The sequence below is a fragment of the Notolepis coatsorum genome (assembly GCF_963971535.1).
Source record: "Notolepis coatsorum genome assembly, chromosome: 10".
NCBI lineage: Eukaryota > Metazoa > Chordata > Actinopteri > Aulopiformes > Paralepididae > Notolepis > Notolepis coatsorum.
In genome coordinates, this window is record NC_140174.1 from 104,707,190 (window position 1) to 104,713,189 (window position 6,000).

The window sequence follows — 6,000 nt, forward strand, 5'->3', positions numbered from 1 at the left end:
AAGCCAACAAGGTTTCACTCTGCTGCGCTGTGGGAGCAGTGGGGCTGCTCTCACAGCCAACGACATGACATTACATAATTATGTTGCAACCTTCGTCTATCAAGCAAACAATTATATAAATATTTATATGTAGTTGATAGAGACAAAGGCAGAATTCGACTTAATTTGTATTACATTTTATTTAAATTTAAATGTAATTTATAAAAAAATTTATTAAGACATATTTTTATATGGGTTGGGACACTTTAAAAAAGCAGCACAATGAACACAAATCTGTCCGACATAGTCTTAAATAACAAACGGCATTGCTTCGCTTCTTCGTCGACATGTCTGCTGCACATGTCCTTGTTGTTTTCAACACAGATAATCTCCACGTGCTTGTTGTAGAGAGGTGGAGTCGAGGCGCCGCTTACTTTCATTTCATTGAAATGGAGGCGGGAAGGCGCCGCTCACTTTCGTTTCATTGGAATGGAGGCTCAAGATTAAAAATTAAAAAATATTTAAAAAAATGTATATATATTTTTTTTTATTTTTAAACTTCGATTTTTTTTTTATGTTCGAAGCTTGTGCCATCGAACGAAGCTTCGAAGTATTTAAGACAGCCCTAATAATAACTATAAAGTAATGGTATTTATTCAACAACAGGTGATTCTATATATTAGTATTAGTATCAGTAATTGAAAACTATCTCAATGAGTTCACCCACGGAAAGGTTGTTGGCACATTGGTTCCACACAGACGTTATACGTTGCTGCACTTGCTTCCACAAGGCTCCGTTTAGGTTAGCTACTGTAGTAGTAGAGGCTGTTGTGATTTTTGCACAATAAATATTCAACATTCTCTTTTGAGACTCCGCCTCAGACTCTTATCATTTGGCACTAAAAGCTAAACATTGTCACCGATATGGCTGTGCGCATTATGTCATTAATTGTGTGCGAGAGGTAGATCAGTGACGACGTTAGCGTGAGCTAGGGTAGCTAGCATGAGCTAACGTTAGATGGAAACAATGTAACATTACTGGTGAAAAAGTGATTTACCTTGGAATACTCCTGTGCCAACTTGCTGTACGTTGCTTGCAGGTCTGCAGCCATTATTGCTGGATTATGAATAGCCCCAACTTTAGCCAAGGTAACGTTAAAGCTAAAACTTTAACGTTAGTTAACGCTAGCTTTCGGTTAGCTGTTCAGCTAATGCTAATAACACCAGAGCTCCCCGTCAACAGCGCTCTGTCGGGACGATGGCATTAAGAAAGTATCTGCTGTTAAAATGACAAATGGCATTGACACTTTAATTCACGGTCGATTAAACACACGTTTGTTTTATAATGCTCACTCAGCAGACCGCAGTGTTGTTGATAAATTACGTCATATGGTATCGGAGCGCAGAATTAGAGGGTACTCGCCGATACCGATACCAGCATTTTAGGCAGTATCGGCGGCATTTCCGATACTGGTATCGATATCGGAACAACTCTACTATACAGTACAAAGCAGAAATGGGATGAGGTACAATTTAGGTACAATTTACAGTAAGGTGTAATGATGTATGGGTTGTAGCAGTGGAGGTTTCTCTATGACAACACGTGAAATACAAATTCACTCATAATTCATAATTATTATTAACACTTTAATCGCCGAAGACGCTGGGCAGCGTCTTTCCCCGCCATGCTTATTCTGCCGAAGACGCTGGGCAGCGTCTTTGATATCAATATTTCAAAAATCTGTGATCGGAATCATATTTCTCCCCCGGAGACATGATATGTACTGTTGAGCCCCTCTCAACTCTCCAACGGTTCAAGAGCGCCATCTGGTGGCCGATCGGCGGATCGCCAGGGCGGAAACAGGAAATGAAAGCTGGTGCTCATTTCAATTCGGTCCGATCACTCGGTAATAGTCTCAGGACTCGAGCTGATCACAACGGATAGCAATCCGTTACCAATAACTCGATAAACAACATGATTTGGACGTATATACTATTATACAACCTGGAAATGGATCGGATATTTCTACATCCCATAATAGGAATATTTCAGTTCCACGCTCATCGTCCAACGGCGCGAGGAAGATACGGTAAGATCCAGCGTTATTTTTCAACGCGTTCGATACTAACTGCTCTAATGATCATATCACCCACACTAGATTAATGATATAACGTTGGCCACGGAATTATAAACGACCCCCCGCCCATCCGGTCAACATCAGATCATACTTAGTAACTCCTAGAAGCACGTCCAGTTGAAATTTTTTATCTCGCACAGATTCCTATCAAACTGTATTTCATCATCAATATAATGCATTTGGGGCTATAAATCAAGTTCTGGAGAAAGCTGCAGAAAACGATAAAAACATACTTATACTTTAGACCGTATTTTAGTATGAATATGTGAATGAAAAAGTATAACGTTGCTACACCCTGAACAATAGATATAGGACGTTGAATGGGCCATAGTAATGTCAATTTAGCAATACAATTTAAAAAGTTATAGCCCTGCAAAGAAGGGGAACTTCTCCATGTTAAATAGGGCTGGTGGCGAGGGATGGTAAATTATGAATTTAACCCTGGCGATCAAAGTGTTAATTTACATATACCTATATATATTTTTTTTTTTATTATTATTATTTTTTTATTATAAATGTTTTCCTCTGTAAAAAAATGCCAGTGAATTTTTTTTTCTTCAAAAATTGCCAAAATTGACAGCTCTGAGCAGGCCTGCACTGCAGTATTGCCTGCAGTAATTATTCGTGCAGAATACTTCACAGGTTGACCCATTGTTAAATAAATAATAAATAACAGCCAATCAAAATAGGCTATTAACTTCATCTAAGCACGGACTGTGCAGTTAAACTCTTGCCATTGAATGGAGGATTTAATGATTGACAGCCCTTGACATCCAATACACGGAGGTTGAATGATTGGCAGCCTTGCAAATCCAATCAGAGTCTGCCTGGTCAAATACATGCAGAACTGCAGCTGGGCTGGCGTCAGTGTTCTAGTCAAAGTTGTGTTCCATCATCTCATGTGTGCATTTTGCCTGAAGAAGAACATTAATTTGCTTAATATAATCATTCATATTTTAAGATCTTTATTCACTTGTTCACTTATTGTTGTGCACTGGATGATATATCTTTTTTTTTTTATCTCAGTTGAAGACTAGTGTAGTTGTAGTTGACGTGAACGTGCCATCTTGGACAGTGAAGGCAAGCTAACTTGTAGCTAGTAGTTTACAGTACAGCTGTAACAACACAGAGTAGGCTAAATTAAACTTTGCGCCAACATTAGGACCAAAGTATAAACCAGCAACTGAGCAACATGAAGAAGTGGACTTATGCACCTGGATCAGAAAAAAGTAAGTTGTAGTGTTTGTAAAACGAAAGCCTGATTAGCCTGGATGCTAACGTTAGCTAACTGTTTAGAGAACAATACATACTTGTAGTAGACTTGATTAAGGGATTGCAACGTTGTTAACTTGGCTATGTCACATTATAAACACAATGTAATGTATCACGTTGGCTGCTGGCTGCTAATGCAGCCTGCAGATAATATTTATGTGCACTGTGTGTTAGTGTAAATTAATTAATGTTGCCGCTAGCTTGTGGCTAGGCTAGCGTTCTTTGCTAATGGCTAACGTTAGCTAGCCGAATTGTTTAGAGACTTGATTAAGGGATTGCAACGTTGTTAACTTGGCTATGTCACATTATAAACACAATGTAATGTATCACGTTGGCTGCTGGCTGCTAATGCAGCCTGCAGATAATATTTATGTGCACTGTGTGTTTGTGTAAATGAATTAATGTTGCCGCTAGCTTGTGGCTAGGCTAGTGTTCTTTGCTAATGGCTAACGTTAGCTAGCCGAATTGTTTAGAGACTTGATTAAGGGATTGCAACGTTGTTAACTTGGCTATGTCACATTATAAACACAATGTAATGTATCACGTTGGCTGCTGGCTGCTAATGCAGCCTGCAGATAATATTTATGTGCACTGTGTTAGTGTAAATGAATTAATGTTGCCGCTAGCTTGTGGCTAGGCTAGCGTTCTTTGCTAATGGCTAATGTTAGCTAGTTGAATTGTTTAGAGACTTGAATAAGGGAATGAAACGTTGTTAACTTGGCTATGTCACATATAAACACAATGTAATGTATCACGTTGGCTGCTGGCTGCTAATGCAGCCTGCAGATAATATTTATGTGCACTGTGTTAGTGGTGCTGCCTAAATGAATGAATGTTTGCCGCTAGCTTTTGGCTAGGCTAGCGTACGTTGCACTGATCAGATCTAGTGACTAGTGCCTCTGTGGAGGAGGAAGTAAACATTGCCAGGCATTCTGGTCATTGTAGTTCTCCCTCTTTTCACCGACAGTTAAGGGAGACATGACATGCTGGTTTGATGAAATGTATAGTGTAAATGAAATGAATAGTGTATGTATATTCAATAGTAGTATTGATAGTATATTAGCCACTGTATACTGTACATGGTCTGCTTGGTTTGATCGGGCCGCCGAGCCATGGTCTGCTTGGTTTGATCGGGCCGCCGAGCCATGGTCTGCTTGGTTTGATCCGGCCGCCGAACCATGGTCTGCTTGGTTTGATTTAGGGGAGTGGTCTGCCCTGCGGGGGGGGCCCGACATATTGCGCAACACCACTGCATACCATTGACTCAGAAAGGTCTGTTTTATTGAAATCGTCACAGCAGTATAGTTTGTTTATACTTCAGAAGGATGATATTTAAACATGGTCCCCAAAATGAATGGAAGCGAATGAGGAGCCTGACACCTGGGAGAAATGGGGGTGTTGCAGCGTTGGGGATGTTTAAAAAATATAATTTAATATATAATATAATAATTTGTGCTTCACCAAAAAATTTTGTCAGCAGCCTCCACTGGGTTGTAGTGCAAATTCTTTACCACTAAATATAAAGTGTGTTTAGGTGTTCTAAAGTGGGTGCTGCAGTGAGTTGTTTGTTTAAAGTGAGTGTGTGGGTGCTGTAAGTGCATTTGATGGTTGTTACATAGTGTTATTGTCATTTAGCATTCTGATGGCCTGAGGATAGAAGCTTCTTCTGAGTCTCTCTGTGCTTGCCATGAGACTCCGGTATCGCTTGCCTGACCACAGCAGTTCAAAGAGGCAGTTGTTTGGGTGGCTGGAGTCTTTGATAATTCTCTTAGCCTTACCCATACACCGCTTGTTGTAAATGTCCTGGAGAGTGGGAAGCCCCCCTCCAATTGTGCGTTCGGCTGAACGGGCCACTCTCTATAGTCTGCTACGGTCTTGTGCGGTGCTATTCCCAAACCAGGAGGTGATATTGCCAGTCAGGATGCTCTCTATTGTGCATGAGTAGAAGTTCTTAAGGATCTTCTAACTGACTTGGAACTTCCTTAGGCGCCTGAGGAAGTAGAGGCGTTGCTGTGCCTTCTTCACAACACTGTCAATGTGTGTGGTCCATGTCAAATCCTCGGATAGGTGGACTCCGCGGTACTTGAAACTGTTCACTCTCTCAACCAGTGCCCCGTCGATGCTGATGGGGCTGTAGTCCCTGACCCCCGACCTCCTGAAGTCCACAATCATCTCTTTTGTTTTGCTGACGTTCAGGGAGAGGCAGTTCTCCTGACACCACTGCGACAGATTCTCTACCTCTTCCAGGTAGGCCCTCTCGTCGTTGGCAGAGATCAGGCCCACCACTACTGTGTCATCAGCAAATTTGATGATTGTGTTGTTGTTCCGCTGTGCCACACAGTCATGTGTGTACAGGGAGTAGAGGAGGGGACTCAGAACACAGCCCTGGGGGGCCCCTATGTTGAGCGTGATGGATGAGGAGGTGCAGTTGCCTGCTCTCACCACCTGGGGTCTACCCGTCAGGAAGTCCAAGACCCACTGGCAGAGGTCATAGTTCAAGCCCAGGTCCCTGAGCTTAGTTATGAGTTTGGAGGGGACTATGGTATTGAATGCTGAGCTGTAGTCGATGAACAGCATTCTCACATAGTTCCCCTGCCTCTTGTCCAGGTGT

General features: G+C 41.7%; 1 protein-coding gene across 1 annotated transcript in view; it reads right to left on the reverse strand.

The window, feature by feature from the left end:
• LOC311236066 (serine protease HTRA1B-like) overlaps window positions 1-6,000 on the reverse strand; it is a 109,602-nt gene that overhangs the window by 100,312 nt on the left and 3,290 nt on the right. The window lies entirely within an intron of this gene.